General features: G+C 45.9%; 1 protein-coding gene across 2 annotated transcripts in view; it reads right to left on the bottom strand.

The window, feature by feature from the left end:
- The window catches only part of LOC142290514 (glycoprotein-N-acetylgalactosamine 3-beta-galactosyltransferase 1-like), a 90,643-nt gene that overhangs the window by 62,808 nt on the left and 8,319 nt on the right, over window positions 1-19,516 (bottom strand). The window contains exons 1-2 of one of the 2 annotated variants that reach the window (XM_075334475.1): window positions 5,402-5,411; window positions 5,191-5,309 (exon numbers count right to left, since the gene is read on the bottom strand). The gene's annotated coding sequence lies outside the window, so the exon portion shown is untranslated. Of the gene's footprint in view, window positions 1-5,190; window positions 5,310-5,401; window positions 5,412-19,516 lie in introns of those variants that run through there. The other variant, XM_075334474.1, reaches the window with a different exon arrangement.

Below are 19,516 nucleotides of genomic sequence, written 5' to 3'. Positions count from 1 at the left end.
AAAAAAAACACTGCGGAAGTGGTGCTTTAAATAACAACATCTGGGAGTCAATATGCTCTCTCCTACATTTCTCAATATACTAAAGATTCACAGGTCACATTCTTGTTTGGAGCATTTAACTTTCTACTGCCCCTTCCCCTGACCCAAATGAAATTTCAGTCATATATAAATAGTTGCTCTTTCCTTACATGAAAATATTCCTGTCAAAGCATAAGAAACTGAATCATGTATGGTGCAGGAAACATGTTGCAAAATGTTATCAAAATGGTATCAGGTTGCCGATAATCTCAACAGATGGTACCCATAAATGTTGACATTGTGAAAGGGCAGGGTTAATGATGACGCATCTCTGATCTGGTGATACTTTTCAATATGCAAAATTTTTGGAATGCAGTCATTCAGGTTATCATTGGGATAACAGAGGTTTCAAGTCCAAAACTGCCTGCTATTGTCCTCCTTTTCATGTTTCCTATGGATAACTTCCCAATTGCTGTGGGTCCTACTACTGAGACCACCACTACTGGGCTCCCACTGATTCTAAGAACCAGGGTTCTAAGGATCCTGTGTGAAAAGAGCAGGGCTCAGTCATACACTCTGCCACTTCGCTCCATTCATTCTTAATAGGACCACAGAGATCGGCTAATGTTCGGCACTCGCATCAAGAATGAGTGGTAAAGCACATGATCGATCTCCACTCCATTCACAGACGTCTCTTCAGACCTCTAGTTCTCTACGTTGGTGCCGAGAACACCCTTTAAATATTTAAATTAATTATAGTTAAAAAATATTAGGCTGGCGATCAGTCCACGCGGCTGGTTTTGAATCCCTTATTAAATCAATGGCTGGACCATATATGACAAGTTTATCTCACCCCATTCACCTATTGTGCCTCCCCTATTTCCTCATAGACTGTAAGCTTACGAGCAGGGCCCTCACTCCTCCTGGTATCTTAATTTTGTTATTTTGTATTGTCTCATATTTTCTGTACATGTCCCGTCTGAATTGTAAAGTGCTGCGGAATATGTTGGCGCTATAGAAATAAAACCTATTATTATTATTATTATTATTAATAACAAAAAATCCAATTTGGTCAATGCATATCAAAGCCACCAAAAAAAAAAACATTATGACCCTGGCCTCAAATCTACACTAATTAGTTTGATATGTGTATCACTGGCCACACATGGATGATTTGTACGCTCTCTACATCCCAGTGAATGATAATTTCATACTGTGTTTAAGGCTATGTGCCCACGCTGCGGATTTTGCGCGGATTTTGCCGCGGATTTGCTGCGGATTTACCGCGGATTTTCCGAAAATCTGCAGTAGCGGCACTTCCAAGCCATTTCAATGGCATTTTGGAAATGCTGTGTCCATGCTGCGGATTTTTCCGCGGTGGATTTGCCGCGGATTTTGATCCGGAAAAATCTGCAGCATGTCAATTATTGTTGCGGATTTTGGTGCGGATTTTGGGTATAGAATGGGGGAAAAAAAAAAAATCCGCATCAAAATCCGCGGCAAATCCGCTGTAAATCCGCGGCAAATCCGCGGCAAAAATAAGGTGCGGATTTGCCGCGAAAGTCGCGGATTTTCATGCAGAAAAATCCGCAGGTACATTCTACCGTGGAAACATAGCCTAAGTGCTCAACAAGGCTGCATTCAGTGATTTGATTTTTGTAGAGATGAGTAAGAGTGTGTGCCCACAATCGGTGTTTGCTGCATTTTGGATGTAGCATGTTTTTTCTGCTTCCAAAGTGCGGTGTTGTACAGTACAAGCACAGTGGATGTGATTTATAGAAATCCAATGCACACTGTGCGTGTACGGCCCGCAGTGAAAGTATTTGCTGTGGAGTCTTAAGCGTTCTCCATAGCGAGAACACAAGTGAGAGACCGCAGTGCACCAAACCCTGATCATGGGCACGGGCAGCTGTGGTCTCCTACAGAGGAGACTTGTGGCCCCACAGGTCAGTAGGAAACGCGTCCAGGTCCTGATCGTAGGCACATACCCTTAACCTTTTAAAAATCAAATTTTCCTGATTCGTGGAATATTCCCTAAAAATGTGATTCATTATGTATTTAAAATACTGTAAAGCCGCTTACTGCTGTGAAAGACGTGTGTGACACTCTTATCTTTTCCTCGCACACTGATCTTCATTACTGCAGAGCTGTCACACACTATGGCCCTGATTTATAAAGGTATTCATACCAGCTTACTGCAACCAAATTGAACAATTTGTGACATTTTTACACAAGACCCGACCGACTATGACAAAATCGACACAGCACAGGTGGGATGGGGGGTTGGGGGGTATGGCTAAAGCAACGTGCCTAATTCTTCAAAATCCATGCCACTCTAGTGACGAGACCTTCACCAGCAATATTCTCTGGCCGAGACTGGAGTACCATTTCTAGCAGTGGTGTACGCCCCTTAATGAATTTGGCGCACCTTACAACTGATGTGCCTATTTTAAAGTATTATGTGCACCTTACTCCAGCAGTAGTGTTCATTACATCTGGCGTGCACAAAGCCAATCCTAATGAATCGGGACCTATCTGTATAGTTTAATCAGTTTTTTGTCTTTCACTCCTTATCTTTATTGCTAAGCTGTGACGTCCTGTTATTCTCCAGATTCACCATAAAATGGCTATTGTCTTCCCTGCTTCTGCTTTTATATAGGCTATGATTATATCTTCTTGTTTTCTGTGTTATACCAAGTTATGTGATAGTTGTAAGACATTAAAGGGAACCAATCACCAGGATTTTCGTCTATAACCTAAAGCCAGTGCTATACTGGCACTATCAGGCTGATTCTATACATACCTGTAGTGGTCAGCTTGGATGTTTAGGTTTTGAAATCCAAGAAAGTAAAGTTTATAAAATGAGCAGCTTGTTGAGTGACAGCTGCACTGGAGCAGATAATATATTCATAGTTATCCCCTCCCCCTGTTAGAATTAGCATAAGTATTATACAAACAATTCACTTTGTCTCTTGCAGGACCTGTGTGAGGTCATACCCATGTGACCTGGTATCCAGCTTTGGTGGCTGAGGCCCCGCCCCTTCTAGTCACATGGGTATGACCTCACACAGGTCCTTCTACAGACAAAGTGAATAGTTTGTATAATACTTATGCTAAATCTAACAGGCGGAGGAGATAACTATGAATATATTATCTGATCCTTTGCTGCTGTCACTCAATGAGCAACTAATTTTATAAACTTTACTTTTTTGCATTTGAAAACCTAAACATCCGAGCTGCCCTCTACAGGTATGTAGAGAATGAGCCTGATAGTGCCAGTATAGCACTGGCTTCAGCTTACATACGAAAATCCTGGTGATTGGTTCCCTTTAAACGGAATCTGTCACCAGATTTTTAACACCTAATCTGAAAGCCTCATTACGTAGGGGCAGAGATCCTGATACTAGCGATGTGTCACTTACTGGGCTGCTTAGCGTAGTTTTGATAAAATCACTGTTTAATTAGCAGTAGATTGTCATTAGAGGACTTCTTGGTGTGCTGCCAGGTAGTCGAGCATATTCATGAGCTCTGTATAACTGCTAAATCTGCAGCAGACAAATCATTGATTTTATGAAAATGACAGCAAACAGCTCAGTAAGTGACACATCGCTGGAATCATGGTCTCAGTCTCTACATTATGCTGCTCTCAGATGGGGGAGCAAAAACCTGGTGACAGATTCACTTTAAGGGGAAGCCAACCAAAGATCACAATTTTTTTCTGGCTGATGCAGTCTTCAACAATGTGCAAATTTGATGTGATTTGAGTGATGGGAAATTCAAATTGAAGAAATTTGCCAAGTTGAAGGAGTTGCTAAAAATTCTACACAAGTTCTATATGCATGGGATCAAAATTCACGTCTCTAGTTTTTGTGTTTGTTGCATTTTGAGTGGTTTTGTTTTTCAAATGCAACATGCTTGAATATGACATTTCTTTCTGGCATTTATTTCGCTATAGGCTACAAAATAGCAACAAAATCTGAACAAATGAAAAAATGCATGCCTAAAGTGAAAGCCATTTTAACAAGCAGTTTTAAAGTGCTTGAAAGAGGCTTTACAAGAGACGGGCAAATACAGATATTGCAAATTTTTATGACTGCGCATTCTTAAGATTATTTTGGGGTTTTTTTTAGTTTTTTTTTAACAAAACACAGCATGACTTTTTCTGGCACGTTCCTATAGACTTCTGTCTATTGTTAAAGGGACTTTGTCACCAGGTTTTTACTACCTCATCTGAGAGCAGCATAATGTAGTGGCAGAGATCCTGATTCCAGCGATGTGTCACTTGCTGAGCTGTTTGCTATCATTTTGATAAAATCACTGTTTTCTTTGCTGCAGATTTATCAGTTATTTGAATGTGGAGCTCTATAACCCTGCCCACACCTCGGATTGGCATCTTTCTGCCCATATATAGTAATTAATTGATCAATTATTTGCTAAAAATCTCATTTATATTACAGTACAGTTGGAATAAATCTGTGAATTTGCACTTTTTATATGATGCATGCCACTTTCAGATCGTGCTGGCTCCCCTCTTCCCATATATAGTATATACAGAAAGCTGCAAATCAGTGGTGGGGGTTATACAGAGTTCATGAATATGCTGCACTATCTTGCACACCTCTAATGATAATCTGCTGCTAATTAAACAGTGATTTTATCAAAACTACACTAAGCAGCTCAGTAAGTGACACATCGCTGGAATCAGGATCTCTGTCTCTACATTATGCTGCTCTCAGATTAGGTGTTAAAAACCTGGTGACAGATTCCCTTCTAACAAAATGTCAATAAGAAAAGCACCAGCAAAAAAAACATGAAATGCATTGCATAACAAAAATTCTACAAATATATGTGTGATGGTAGCCTAAAAATAACAAAATTAAAAGTCGAATCATAATGTCACTGATAATAAATACAATTACGAGAAAATATCCAGCATACATAGTATAATCTCAGCAAATAATACATGCATTTCAATGGGATACTAGGATATACAGTCAATTTATTGCAGGGCTGAGTTTGACATTTGGCACAAAATATTGTGATTTTCACATAGACCATTATATAACGTTATCAAAGTGGCTAAATACTGCAGCTGTCATTGTAGCTAATGACAAATTCAGCTCTGCTACATCTATGCCTGCACAAGCTTATCCTGTAGAGGATTGTACATACCTGAGGATTGTGGTGACAGGTGGGGAAGAAGGATCCAGCTGGATATTAATAATGATAGCGATGTAGAGAGCGGCTTACAGTCATTCGGGATACGCTGCACATCACAATATAAAGCAAACCTGAAAAGAAGACATTGTTATTAATGCTAATGAATGATTCTTCAGCACGGTGTCACTGCAGAGCTGCGCTCACACAGGAGATGCTCACACACCATGCACGCCTGGTCACTGTCACTGACTATGAGCTCCACACAGCGAGGAAGCTGCTTCCTACAAGACGTCAAGAAAGAGACAGGGCGAGAGCCAATCAGATCTCAGGTCTCAGCTCGCAGCCAAGGAATAGTATTAAAGAGCAAACACCTGAACTGCGTCTCCATGAGGCGAATATACAGGAGTGACAGGAAAGCAGATACTTTCCCTGATGCCGTATATTCCAGTCACAAAAAGCAAAGGTTTACAAAACAAACAGAAATGACCTAAGTCCTTGAAATCTTTTTCAAATTATTACAAATTCCCTTTAGCCAATTTTAACGTTCAGTGGAACCTTGGATTAAGAGTAACTTGGTTTGAGAGCGTTTTGCAAGAAGAGCAAATACCGTGCACACTTTCGGTTCTGTCCTTTCACCGCGCTCTGACCCGCTCTGGAGGTAACTTTCTATACATATGTACTGTATACAGTATACCATTGTACAGTACAGTATATACTATATAGCATGTCTATCAATTTGCATTTGTGGATATATTTTTTTTTTTTCTGCTCACCAGTACAGCACATTGCTTATACTGTACCTCCCGCACACCAACAATTCTATTGTAAGCTAAAGTGCAGTTTAATTTGTTTTATATGTTTTTACTGTACAGTATTTTGTATTAGTGCACTGTAATCATTTTATATGAATACAGTACATTATTTTGTATTACTGTGATAAGTTTGTATAAATACACTAAATATTTTTGGGTTGTGGAACGAATTGTCTGTGTTTCAGTTATTTCCTATGGGAAAATTTGCTTTGATATAAGAGTAACTTGGTTTAAGAGCACACTCCCGGAACAAATTATGCTCGTAATACAAGGTTCCGCTGTATTACCAAATTCAGTCTCTGACCAATATGATCATTACGCTGCGTGCACACAGTGCATTTTTATCAAACTTTTGATGCTTCTTTGGGGTGTAGTTTTGTCACAAAACTGCAAGCAAATCCTTATGCCACCAAAGTCAATGAGAATACTGAAGTTATGGTTAAAAGAAAAAGGTTTTGGTACCGTGTTAGCCAGTTGAAAAATGATTGATTGCTCTTAGTGAGAGAAACAAAATTATAATTTTTGTAGTTGTGATACCTTTTAATGGCTAACTAAAATAAAATAAAGTGATGATACAAAGCAAGCTTTCCAGACATCTCATGCCTGATGAAGAGACCTGAGATGTCTGGAAAGCTTGCTTTGTAACATCATCTTACTTTATTTTAGTTAAGCCATTAAAAGGTATCAGAATTACAAGATTTTAATTTTGTTTCTCTCACTGAGAGCAATCAATCATTACTGAAGTTTTGTGCATGTTGCTTTTTTCCCCATGGAGATATAAATCTGCAGCATGTCAAATCTTTCAGTGTTTTTGCACCCCAGAATGCACAGAAAACAGCAAAAAAGCAGCAAAAACTTGGCAGAAATGTGGGGCAAAAACACGTTTTTTTTCTGCCAGCAAATGCATATTTGGTGCAGAAGGTTCTGCAACCAAAGACTCAGTGTGCGCACATAGGTTTTACAATAAGGCTATGAAGTCAGAATACTGCAGTGTTTGGACACAATTTTATGGATCCAGAGGTATACTTAGCAAAGCTCCAGGATACTCCTGAAAATAAGGAGCGGTCTCCAAGAAGAAATCTTTTGGGTGCTGCCTTTGTAACATATATGTAATCACTAAACAAGTCTGGCAAGCCTATTAATCAAAAGTTTCAACTACATGACATGCTGAAAAATATAATCGTACAGAACAAAGGGGAAAAAAGAGGAGTGTATATGAAGCCGACAGCTGAGAGCAATACATGTACAGGAAATGTAGATTTGGAAATAAAACATAAATGTTTTACATTACGTTATGGGGAGCCCCCCAGCCTAACAATATCAGCCAGCAGACGCCCAGAATTGCCGCATACATTAGATGCGACAGTTCTGGGACTGTACCCGGCTCTTCCCGATTTGCCCTGGTGCGTTGGCAATCGGGGTAATAAGGAGTTAATGGCAGCCCATAGCTGCCACTAAATCCTAGATTAATCATGTCAGGCGTCTCCCCGAGATACCTTCCATGATTAATCTGTAAGTGACAGTAAATAAACACACACACCCAAAAAAATCCTTTATTAGAAATAAAAAACACTAACACATACCCTCATTCACCACTTTATTCAGCCCGAAAAAGCCCTCCATGTCCGGCGTAATCCATGGACCTCCAGCGTCGCATCCAGCTCTGCTGCATGAAGGTGACAGGAGCAGCAGAATACACCGCCGCTCCTGTCAGCTCCACGCAGCAAATGAGGTGAGTAGCGCGATCAGCTGCTGTCAGTCAGGTAACTCACGGCCACCGCTGGATCCAGCGGTGACCACGGGTAACCTCAGCTGATCGCGCTTCTCACCTCATTTGCTGCGGTCCGTGCGTGCGTGTTGCGTGCTGAAAACGGACATGCTTCCGTACAAAACGGAGACACAAACGTAGCACGCACATGGACACACGGACCTTAATGAAAAACACACATGTGTCCTCAAACATTAAATAACATTGGTGCACGTTTGTCCGTGTCTCCGGTAAATACGGGACGGACCAAACTTGCACGTGTTTGACGAACGTGTGAAGGGGGCCTAAGTCATAGGGACGTGCACAGAGAGATTATTTAGTTATTTTACTCACTTGTATATCATATTCCACAGCGTGTTACAAACATCATTATCACTGTCCCCATTGGGGCTCACAGTCTAAATGACAGTCATCGCTCAGTATACTGTGAATGGCAGCTGTAAACACCTCCTAGCACTTTGATTGACAGTTTCCTCTGCACATGCACACATACAGGCAATCTGGTATCTGTATAAAGGGCAATGCCTGTATAAATGGGGATCTAATGTATGGTCTGTGTTGACCTTCGATTATGTTGATAGTGGTCTTATGTCCTAGTTATGATTTCTATACTGTATATTGGGGACATGTCTTATGAAATTAGGCAAGGTATGAGAAACAATTTTATGAGTCAGCTTCGTCAGCTTTGCATGTCACTCTTCAGAGTCTCCTGATGGTTATAGCTGATGGGATTGTCCAGGACTGTATTACTGATGACCTTTCCCATGGGATTGATGGTGATCATACCATAGGGCCTCTTGAATGGTAAATCTATGTAGTTATGCTGTTCCTGCCCAAGGCTACTTACACAAGGTTTTAATATGTGTAACTTTATAATAGGTTAATTACAACTAAACTGCATGTTATCATGTAATCTGTATCCTGGATACAATAGTTGATTGATGAACTATTGTGATGTGGCAGTGTGCCTAGAGAACATCCTGCTATAATGGAGTGGTAATTATTTACAATTGGTGACTTGTGAAGTTTTTTATATAAAAGTGACAGGTGGAGGACGTACTACATCTGCTGTGGTGAAGATACTGTATGTGCCTATGCCTTTTTTAAATGGAGGTGAGAGGGGAAGTAAGAAAGTGTTTGGGGCCGATTCATCAAAACTGCTGTTTTTTATGCAATTCTTGATCCAGAATTGGAGATGCACTAAACTGATTAAGATGCTCGCTCTTCTATGACTTTAGTGCACCTTTCAGCTGTGTTCCAATGTACGAATAACGCTCCAGTTACAAACTCGTAAGATTTCTTTTCAAATTTACTCCAAATTTGGGGTGCATTTGTTGGGTCGTACCCCTTCCGTGAAGCTTCAACCAATTTTCAAATTATTGGCCGAGCTGCCATGAAAACACCCTAAAATTGCATTAGCCCCCTTCAAACGTCAGTGATTCTGGTACGTATGTTGCAGTTTTTATACGTACCAGAATCACTTACATACGCAGACCCATTAAAATCAATGGATCTGCTCATACATCAGTGACTTCTCACTGACGTGTTTCCGTGTGGCAGCCACGCGTGTCCGTGTGTTTCACACAGAGACAAGTCTGTTTTTTTCTGGCATCACTGATGTCCTATGGACCACACAGTGGTGTGATTCGTGAAACACATACCAGAAAAACACATACATTTAAAATAAAAAGCTTTTTAACCTCACCTGTCTCCAGCGATGCTGTCTTCAGCAGCTGCTATCTCTGTCTCTGTTTCCAGGCCGGCTAATTATGCTAATACATATCACTGCACCGTCGACCTGGAAGTAACAGCAGAGCGGTGACAGCAGCGTCCAGAGACAGCATCATGGGAGATATCAGCACCACAGACAGCAGCAGCGTGGATAGGTGAGTATACGTGCCTGATCTCCGTGTACTATCACAAGCACACGGAGATCACAAGTGTACCAAAATCACTGCACACGGAAGGACATACGTACTTTTATCATGTCAGTGAAAAACGTGTGTTTTTCGCTAACGTGTGAAGGGGGCCTTAGATGCAAAAAAAAAAATTCCAGATAAAAACGCATATGAGTTTCCGGCGTTAAAACGCATGTAACTTACATGTAATCTGTACAAGACTTTAACAATAAAGACTTGTTAAAGCCAAATACTAGAAAGCAATAAAAACACGAAATACCAACAAGAGACAAAAACCACAGCATCACAAATATGATTAAAAACGAAAAAGACTAATTGACATAATAGGTGCAGAAAATCTGCAACATCAAAAATGTTTTCAATACAAGGGTAAGTTCCCACAATGAGTATTTGGTGAGTTTTTTGGGATCGCTCACGCTAAGCGCATCTCTGTGCTCTTGAAAAAGAGGGATGCGCAGAGTGCATGCCCGGGCAGCTGAGGGGAACTGTGCAAGCGTAGGAGTTAATACGAGATTGCCGTGACGTCGGCCAGTTACAGCAATCAATCACAATGCGGGGGGCATGCATAATTTGAAGACAGAGCTTGACAGTGACTGAAGGGAAGTACCACCCCTATGACTGAAAAAATACATAGGGGGTGGTGCTTGACTTCCATAAGCATAAAAAGTGATAATTTTTTTTTTATGCGCACGATCAGTTTTCACAGTTTTGGATGCAGCATGCTTCAACTGTGTCCAAAAAGCTGTGCTGTACAGTACAGCATAGTGGATGGGATTTCTGGAAATCCCGGGCCCACTGTGCTTGTTTTTTCCGCAACAAACACTTACCTGTAGTGCGGCTTTCTGAGCTGCAGCATGTCAACTGTTTGCTGCAGAGTTGCAAGTGTCCTCCGTAAGGAGAACACAGTAAGAGACCGCAACTGCCCGAGCCTGGGGTAGTCATGGGCCGCTGCAGTCTCCTGCGGAAGAGACTCGCGGCCCCGCAGGTCAGGACCCGCCGCCTTCAGGACACAGCGGGTCTTGATCGTGGGCACGTACCTAAATACAGGGAACTTTTGTTTGGAAAAAAAAACATTACTGAAGCACATAGCAGCACTAAGGCTATGTTCACACAGGGTGTTTTTGCAGCATTTCTAGCATGGTTTTACCCTGCTTTTCTGCAAATCCATGCTAATAAAACGCTGCTTTTTACAGTCCCAGCAAAGTCTATGAGAGTTCAGAAATCTCATGCACACACACACAAATCACCTGCAGTATTGAAAAACCGCTGCAAAAACGCCTCAAAAACCACACCAAAGCCGCAGATCAGGAGTGGGATTCAGCTGGTTCTGTCTGGTTCGGGCAAACCAGTTGTTAAAATAACAGCCGGTTTGCTGAACCGGCAAGAATCGGCGTCCGCGACCCGGTTCCCTGTATTCATTTGTATCGGCGTCTTTAAGATGCCAATACAAATTAATTCCCGTACCTCTGTGCACGCCGCACTTCCGGGTTCAGAGGATCCAGTTTGCTCTCTGACCCGGCGTCCGGCGGCGTGGTGACGCTGCAGAGGTCACTGCAGCGTGGTGAGATTATCTCACCATGCTGCTGTCTGTCAGCGTCAGTATGCAGAGTGCTGTGGAGGATGACGGAGGAGAGGCCGCCTGCACTTGGAGCAGGTAAGCGCATTGTGTGCCGAAGATGCGACTCTGCAGGGGAGAGAAAGCCACATGGACTCTGCAGGGGAGAGGAGACCACATGGACTCTGCAGGGGAGTGGAGGCCACATGGGGTGGGAGTCTGCAGGGGAGTGGAGGCCTCATGGGGTGGGAACCTGCAGGGGAGTGGAGGCCACATGGGGTGGGAACCTGCAGGGGAGTGGAGGCCACATGGGGTGGGAGTCTGCAGGGGAGGGGAGGCCGCATGGAATCTGCATGGGAAAAGAGACCGCATGGGATGGGATCTGTATGGGATGGGATCTGTATGGGGAAGGTCATCCGTTCCAATTTGAGTAGGGTTCCATTAGTAATAATTTTCAAACATTGTAGAAAAACGTTCATACAATATGACAAGTAAATAAGTGACTGAAACAACTGGTACTTGATAGGAAAGTGAAGGTATACGAAGAGTAAGAAGCGGAAAGTTTTTATTACTAATTACTTTTTTTTTTGTGGTTGAGGAAAGTGTGCAAAAATGGGTGTGGCTAACAAAATCAGTGTGGCTACAGAATGGGGCGTGGTTTTCAAATGGGTGGGGTTTACAGAGAACCTGTTAAAAATGTGAATTCCACCCCTGCCGCAGATGACTCCAAGGAGACATCCTGCCACAAGATCACGTTTTGGTCAGGGACAAAATTGCTGCAAAATGCCCTGTGTGAACATAGCCTAACAAGAAATTGGGGGCAGTTTAGTTTTATATCAAAAAAGGACGTGACAGGCTCTCTTTAGTCTTAGGAGAACAGGAACAATCATTGTCACTTGCAAAGTTATATTTATACAGCGGAGATGTAATAATAGTCAATGTTTTCTTAAGATCACACCTTGAAATTATGATGTAACGAAAATAATGGGAAATTGTACCAAATAACTTAACTTCTTTCTGTTTGCACTTTTTCTTTGGACAATTGTCTAAAAAGTACCCTCCCCCCATGGTTGTCAGGCATAGAGCAACAAAAACACTGACCTTTATCGAAGACAGAAAACCTGCTGCTACAATAGCAAAGGAACCAAGAGCATGACATGTCCCAACCATAATTATCATACAGACCTGCAATACAGGCTCAAGCTTCCAGTATTTCTTGTCTGCAGAAACTACGTTAGACCCAATGGCTGTCCCATTAGGGACGTCTCAGACTGCTCACTTATTAGTTACAGACAAGCAGCAGACTTTTACCCCTTCACCCCCAGCCTGTTTTCACCTTCCTGACTGGGCCAAATTTTACAATTCTGACTACTGTCACTTTATAAGATAAAAACTCTGGAACGGATCCACTTCTTAGGCCTAAGCCACACGGCATGAAATCCGAGCGAGTGGATTGCGATAAAACATTGCATTCCACTCGGACCAATATTACTCTATGTGCCAGCACCCATGGGCGATATTTTTCTCAGCCCTAATCGGACCGAGAAAACAATCACAGCATGTGTGACGCCCTGGACTAGCCAGGTAGTCACATACATAACAACACACACACCCCCACCCTAGGCAGTTACACCAGCCAAACCAAAAACCCTTGTTGCCTCCCTCCAGAGTCTGATGTCCACACCAGGTGGGGCGGAGCCAGGCGGTTGGCCCCACCCACCGAGGAGTTCACAGGCCTGGAGGCGGGAAAAGTGACAGTTCAGTCTTGGAGGTGAAAGTGAGAGGAGTGAACACTTGAGGTGTCTGGGTTGGAGCCCAGACACTGACAGCAAGGTTGGCAGATGGTGGTGGCCGTCTGTAGGAGTTGGTGGAACTCCGCTGAGCCGTAAGGACCGGGGTCGGGCGTCGGCCCGCCGGTACCGGACCGGGGAACGGAGTGAAGCTAAGCACACAGGCAGGGCCATCGGACCCCGACCAGGCTTCAATAGTCAAATCCGAATGTGAGAGGAACCCCAGGAGTTTCTCAACTACTAAAGTCCCGATTGAAGGCAACCGTCCACCCAGAGAGCATATACTGCCACTGCCACAGGCTAGAGATCCAAGGGCCAGCGCCTGCGGGCAAAACGGGCTCCTACGGCACCTATATGTCGGGGAGCGGACTACCGGTGGGAAACCACAGGAGTCAAGAACAGTCTCAAAGGTGCAGGGAAAGACAGCCACCATCAGCCGTCCAGGGAGAGCACAACAACAACACTGCAGCCGGCTGCGGGACCCGTCCATCCGTCCGTTTTGGTTTACCTACGACTCTGTCAGTGATTGTCTGAGTGAGTCACCAGTGCCGCGCTGTCCCTGCAACCCTGCACCTCACCAACCCTGCATCCCCGTTACACCATCGGGCCCCGGGATCACCAACCCCTGCCCACGGAGGGGACAACATCTCAGCTGCATCCTACCATCTCTCCCGGGATCCCCGTTACCAGCAGCAGTGGTGCCATTATCACCACGACTCGTGGGTGGCGTCATGAACAATCTCCCTAAACATACCATCCCCATTTCACTCATGGGTGAGGAGCGCTGCTCGAGTCCCCGGGTCCGGTCCACCGCTCGAGCCACCAAGCAGCAGCAGCAGAAGCCCCGGACCCGAGCGTGGCGAGCGCGTCCCCTCCGCCCACGACACATGCTGCGGGTGCAATGTGATCCTTGTTTCTCTCGCACCCATTTAAGTCTATGGGGCGAGTGCAGGGCGAGAATGGCAATAGCCGGCAACGGAGGAGAGAGGGAGATAAATCCCTCCCTCCCCTCCTCAGCGCCGGCCCGCCTCTCCTCAGCGCTGGCCCTCCCCTCCGCACAGCCAACTCAACTCTCCTCAGTGCTGGCCCTCCCCTCCTCAGTGCCAGCCCTCCCCTCCTCAGCGCCGGCCCGCCCCTCCTCAGCTCCCCTCCTCAGTGCCAGCCCTCCCCTCCTCAGCGCCGGCCCTCCCCTCTGCACAGCCAGCCCTCCCCTCCTCAGTGTCGGCCCTCCCCTCCTCAGTGCTGGCCCTCCCCATCGCACAGCCGGCCCTCCCCTCCTCAGTGTCGGTCCTCCCCTCCTCAGTGCCAGCCCTTCCCTCCGGAAAGCCGGCCCTCCCCTCCTCAGTGACGGCCCGCCCCTCCTCAGTACCAGCCCTCCCTTGCAGCTGTGGTCCGATCGCATCATCTGACCTCAGTCGCAGTGACACTCGCATGACAATCAGCTCTGCTGTGCTGCCAGCGTGAGCCAATTGTCATGCGAGGATCGCAGTAGTCCCGTATGGCCCCAGCCTTAAGGAAAGCCTACAGCCTACAATAATCCTGCTGCCATCTCACTACCACCGTGGCTTCTCCTCCCCATTACACTGTAGATTGTGAGCCCATGGACCCTTTTCACATGTACATTGCCATGGAATTAATGGTGATTTAAAAATTATTATTAATAATAATAATAATTTGCATCCAAGGTCAAAACAGAACATTAGATTAGGCGGGTTACACGGACACTACTCACTGCAGCATGTAAGGGATAGAAGTTCCACTATGCACGGCCGTATTAAGAGGCCCGGCTGCACCCCGCATAAACAGGCTTGTCTGCATCCTGTTTGTGCATTAGATGTGTTGGCCTGGGCTAACTGGACTGGTTGCCCTTTTTTGCTGTGAGTACATTTTATAATCCATTTTTGGGGAGTTTTCTCCTCTTCTTGTTGCTATTTTTGATATTTATCAGTTTAGGGACCCGCAAGCGTGAGGATCCGTGATGAGGATTGTGGGCTTACGTACATTGGCCAATTTACAAACTAATACCTCACATATATTTTATATGTATTTTTTGCACTTTGATTATGCGGGGTGCAGCCGGGCCTCTTAATACGGCCGTGCATAGTGGAATTTCTGTCCCTTACATGCTGCAGTGAGTCGTGTCCGAGTAACCCGCCTAATCTAATAGTAAGGGCGTGGTAATAGGTTGCTGGCTGGACACCATGCGCATACAAGTGTGAACAGTGCCCTATGTGCGCCACTAGTGTGCAATTTACCTTGCACCTGTGAAATGTCCATCATGTTGAGAGGCTTGTCTGCATCCTGTTTGTGCATTAGATGTGTTGGCCTGGGCTAACTGGACTGGTTGCCCTTTTTTGCTGTCTATTGAAAATGTATATTCATAAAGAACATCTATTTGTGTTGTGTAGAATCCCAATCTGCCTGATTTAGATCCTTGAGGCACTGAGAATCATTAAACTCAGTGACCTCACCAGTGACCCCGGAGTTTGGGTCATGTGCAGTACTTCAGTTTGAAGCCAGGACGCATACACCTGGCTTCATAGTGCGCATGACCCAAACTCCAGGGTCATGTGCACTGAGCCGAAATCCAGCGATGGCGGCGGAGAGGTGAGTGAGATCATGCTGTGACGCTGCGTATTTATTAGAATATAAGACATATTTTCAGCTGTTTCACATTTTTTTGTTAAGTATTTCATTCCACATGAGTTAATTCATAGTTTTGATGCCTTCAATGTGAATCTACAATTTTCAGTCATGAAAATAAAGAAAACTATTTGAAGGAGAAGGTGTGTCCAAACTTTTGGTCTGTACTGTACATTTGTGTTCGGAACAACTTACTACAGCTAGCAGTAATTAACATTGCAAAGAGTCAACTGTGCTCCAGGCCAACAGATTCAAGGCTGGAAAAACAGTTATAGGTAGCAAGAACATCCGTATCCCATGCATCACTAAAGAGAAGCAGTTCCAGCCGTCACATTAGGGGTAAGTTATTTAAAGCACTACTCCAGTCTTTTTGGGGAGTTTTTCCACCACTGGAGTGGTGCTTCTAATATAAGGTTTTTGCCACTATTCTTTTACCCACTTGTGTCTTCACTTTTTATTGGTGCTGCTCCACTCCCACGGCACTATCTTCTGACCGCAACATCTGGCTGTCGGAAGTCAGAAGTAACTGTCACGAGCCCTGAATGCAAGTCCTTGAGGGCCAAAATCAGTCACTCATAGATTTGCATTGAAAAGTAACCTCTGGGTCGCTCCAGCAAACATTGGAACAGTTGACAGGTCACAAACAGCAGAAGACCTGTTGGCGAGGTGCAAGGTGAAGACGACGGCTGGTAAGTATCATACTGGGGTCAGAGAACTTAGATTATAAGCACCACTACAGTGGTAAAATTAAAAGATAGCCAGAGTGGTGCTTTAAACGTTTGACCAAATATAGCAGGATAATTTTTATTGTCCGGCTCCCGAATCTATATATATAATTGCCTTATTCTGTCTGTCTGTCTTGCTCCAAAATGACGTCATTACAGTGACAACAGTCGCCACACCGTGCATTCGCTAAAGAGCCTGCGACCAACGGCTCAGCCCGAACTACGGGCCGACAGGACGATGCCCGACACTTTTCCCCGCACCCACACAGATTCCCGACTTCCTGGTGAGTGCTGCACCCCCAGGAGCCCCCACCGGGAACCCAGCCGACACATACATACCCACACATACATACACATTACCGCACTTGGCATCCCCTCCGCCCTCCACCTGTATACACTGAATGAACGAAAACACACACACACAAACACACACCTGGATAGTCACCTGTCGACACATACCCACCGCTCTCGTCCGCCCCCCTGCACAAATTACCGCACTCGGCTCCACCCCCTCCGCTCTCCGCCTGTATACACTGAACGAATGAACACACACACACATACACACAAACACACACAAACACACACACACACCTGGATAGTCACCTGTCCCCAACCATGCAGTCCCCGGCACTGACGTCCCCAGCGCCGTGGCCCCGCTCGGCTCCTCCACCCCCGCACACATGGCCCTGCTCGGCTCCGCCCCCGCACACATGGGTTCCGCCATCGCTCCTCCCGCTGTGTGCCGCCCCCGACTCCTTTCTTCACGTACAACTGGCAAAAATTATAATATTACAAATTTCATCAATTGTGACACCAGCCATTTTGTATATTATGTTTAATGTGTAGCATGTAAAAAACTATATAATGGAAAAACCAATAGAAAACTTAAAAAGCGGATTTCAGAACATACAGTATATATGATCCCCAGCTCCTAAACCAGTCTGCCAAAAGGTCAATATCTGCAGTTTCAAAACATTTTCTGGAGGTTCACTTTCACTGTTTCGGCATTGAGAAAGTAGATAAAACAAGGAGGGGTGGCAATTGGGACAGACAGGTTAGTATACGTGAAGCAAAATGGATTGTTGATCTGGACACTAGAGCAGGGATTTAACCTGAGAACAGATCTTCTGTATATCTATTAAGAGAAAGAAAAGGAGAAAAAAAAGAAAAAGAAAAGGGGAAAGGAAGGGAAAAAAAAATTTTTTTTGGAAGGTTTCCCATATTCGGTTTTCAGATCCTGTCTTAGCAGTTTAATAAGCTATGTAAATTTGGATCATTGATGTTTCATTTCACATAATTATTTACAACACACACACACACACACACACACACCTGGATAGTCACCTGTCCCCAGCCATGCAGTCCTCGGCACTGAAGTCCCCAGCGCCATGGCCCCGCTCGGCTCCACCCCCCCACGCTCCGCCCCCCCACATTACCCCGCTCGTGCTCCATCCCCCTGCAGTCCGCCCTTCGCATGTATACACTGAACACACACACACAGGAATAGTCACCTGTCCCCAGTCATGCTGTCGCGGGCAGGGAGGGCGCTGCGCTCACCCACTGCTCGGGTCCGGCTGCTGCTGCTGCTCGCTCGGTCAGTGGCTCGAGCGGTGGGCCGGATTCCGGGGACTCGAGCGGCGCTCCTCGCCCGTGAGTGAAAGGGGTGATTTGGTTTAGGGATATTGTCCGTGACGCCACCCACGGTTTGTGGTGAGGTGGGGACACCACCGCTGCTCTGTGCAGGGATCCCGGGAGCGTTGACAGGGAGCAGCTGAGATGTTTTCTCCCCTCTGTGGGTAGGGGGGTTTGGTGGTCCCGGGGCCCGGTGGTGGAGGTCGGAAGGTGGGTTGCGGGGCCTGGCCGGGTGCAGGGTCGCGGGGCAGCGCAGTGCCAGACGGCACGGTGGTACTTACTCAGCCAGTAACGCACACGGAGTCTCTGGTAAAACAAACGGCTGGATGGACGAGTCCCACAGATGGCTGCGGCGGTCACTCCCGGTAGGTTGGCAGTAACTGTCTCTCGCTGCACCGGTGTTCTGTTCTCGGTCCCAATGGCTTCCCACTGATAGCTCGCTCCCCAGCGGCTAAGGGAGCCCTTCCTTTGCCCGCAGACTCTGGCCATGGGAGCTCTAGCTCTGGCGGTAGCTTTATCTCCCTCACGGTTTGGACGGTTGCCTTCAGTCGGGTCTTTACTGCTGGGAAACCCCGGAGGTTCCCGTCCCTGACGGATTTGACTGGTTTTACGGCAACTCCTAAACTGGTTGGGGTCCGGATGCCCTGCCGGATGGTGCTGGCTTCTCTTCGCTCCCTGATTCGGTACCGGCGGGCCACCGCCCGTCCCCGGTCCTCACGGTTGTGCGTCAATCGGCCTCTCCTGCAGACGGTCACTACCGTCTGCCAACCTTGCTGTCAGGTGCCCGGGCCACGTACCCGGACACGGTCAGTCGGTTCCTCCACTACTACTTCCTCACTCTCCAACTCCTAAAACTCAACTCCCCTCCTTTTCCCGCCTCCAGGACTGTGAACTCCTCGGTGGGAGGAGCCAACCGCCTGGCCCCACCCCACCTGGTGTGGACATCAGCCCCTGGAGGGAGGCAACAAGGATTTGTGTTTGACTTCGGTGTTCCTGACCGGGGTGTAGGGTGTGTTGTTGTAGTACCTGTGACGTCCTGGCTTGTCCAGGGCGCCACATTCCCCCTTGGTTAAACGTAGACCGTCCGCGGGCTGCTCGTCCATCACCGGTTTTATTTTTACATCTAGAAAAATAGAAAACGGTAAAACACATATAAAACACAAGTATTCTTTATAAACTTCCCTTTACGGGAGGCACTCTCTTTTAACGTTACTAAATGGTAGTCAATTTTTATTAAACGGTAACGGCTTCTGCTCTCCCCCCGCCCAAACAACCTGGCCCTGATGCTGCCCCTAAGAAGTGGGCAGCACCCCTTGCCCCAGTCCAGAACCAAATTGCCCGAGCGGGTACGATCTCTTTCAGGGGACCCACGTCCATGGGGAACCCCTGAACCCCCGGAGGATCTCCACCGGTTCCGGTGGTGGCCGGGCTCCAGCCTACTCCACTGCGGGTCCTTCCTCCAATCTGCCTCTCCGAAGGCGGTCACGGTAAAAA

This window comes from Anomaloglossus baeobatrachus, chromosome 2 (assembly GCF_048569485.1).
Source record: "Anomaloglossus baeobatrachus isolate aAnoBae1 chromosome 2, aAnoBae1.hap1, whole genome shotgun sequence".
NCBI lineage: Eukaryota > Metazoa > Chordata > Amphibia > Anura > Aromobatidae > Anomaloglossus > Anomaloglossus baeobatrachus.
This window is presented reverse-complemented; position numbering and strand designations above follow the sequence as displayed.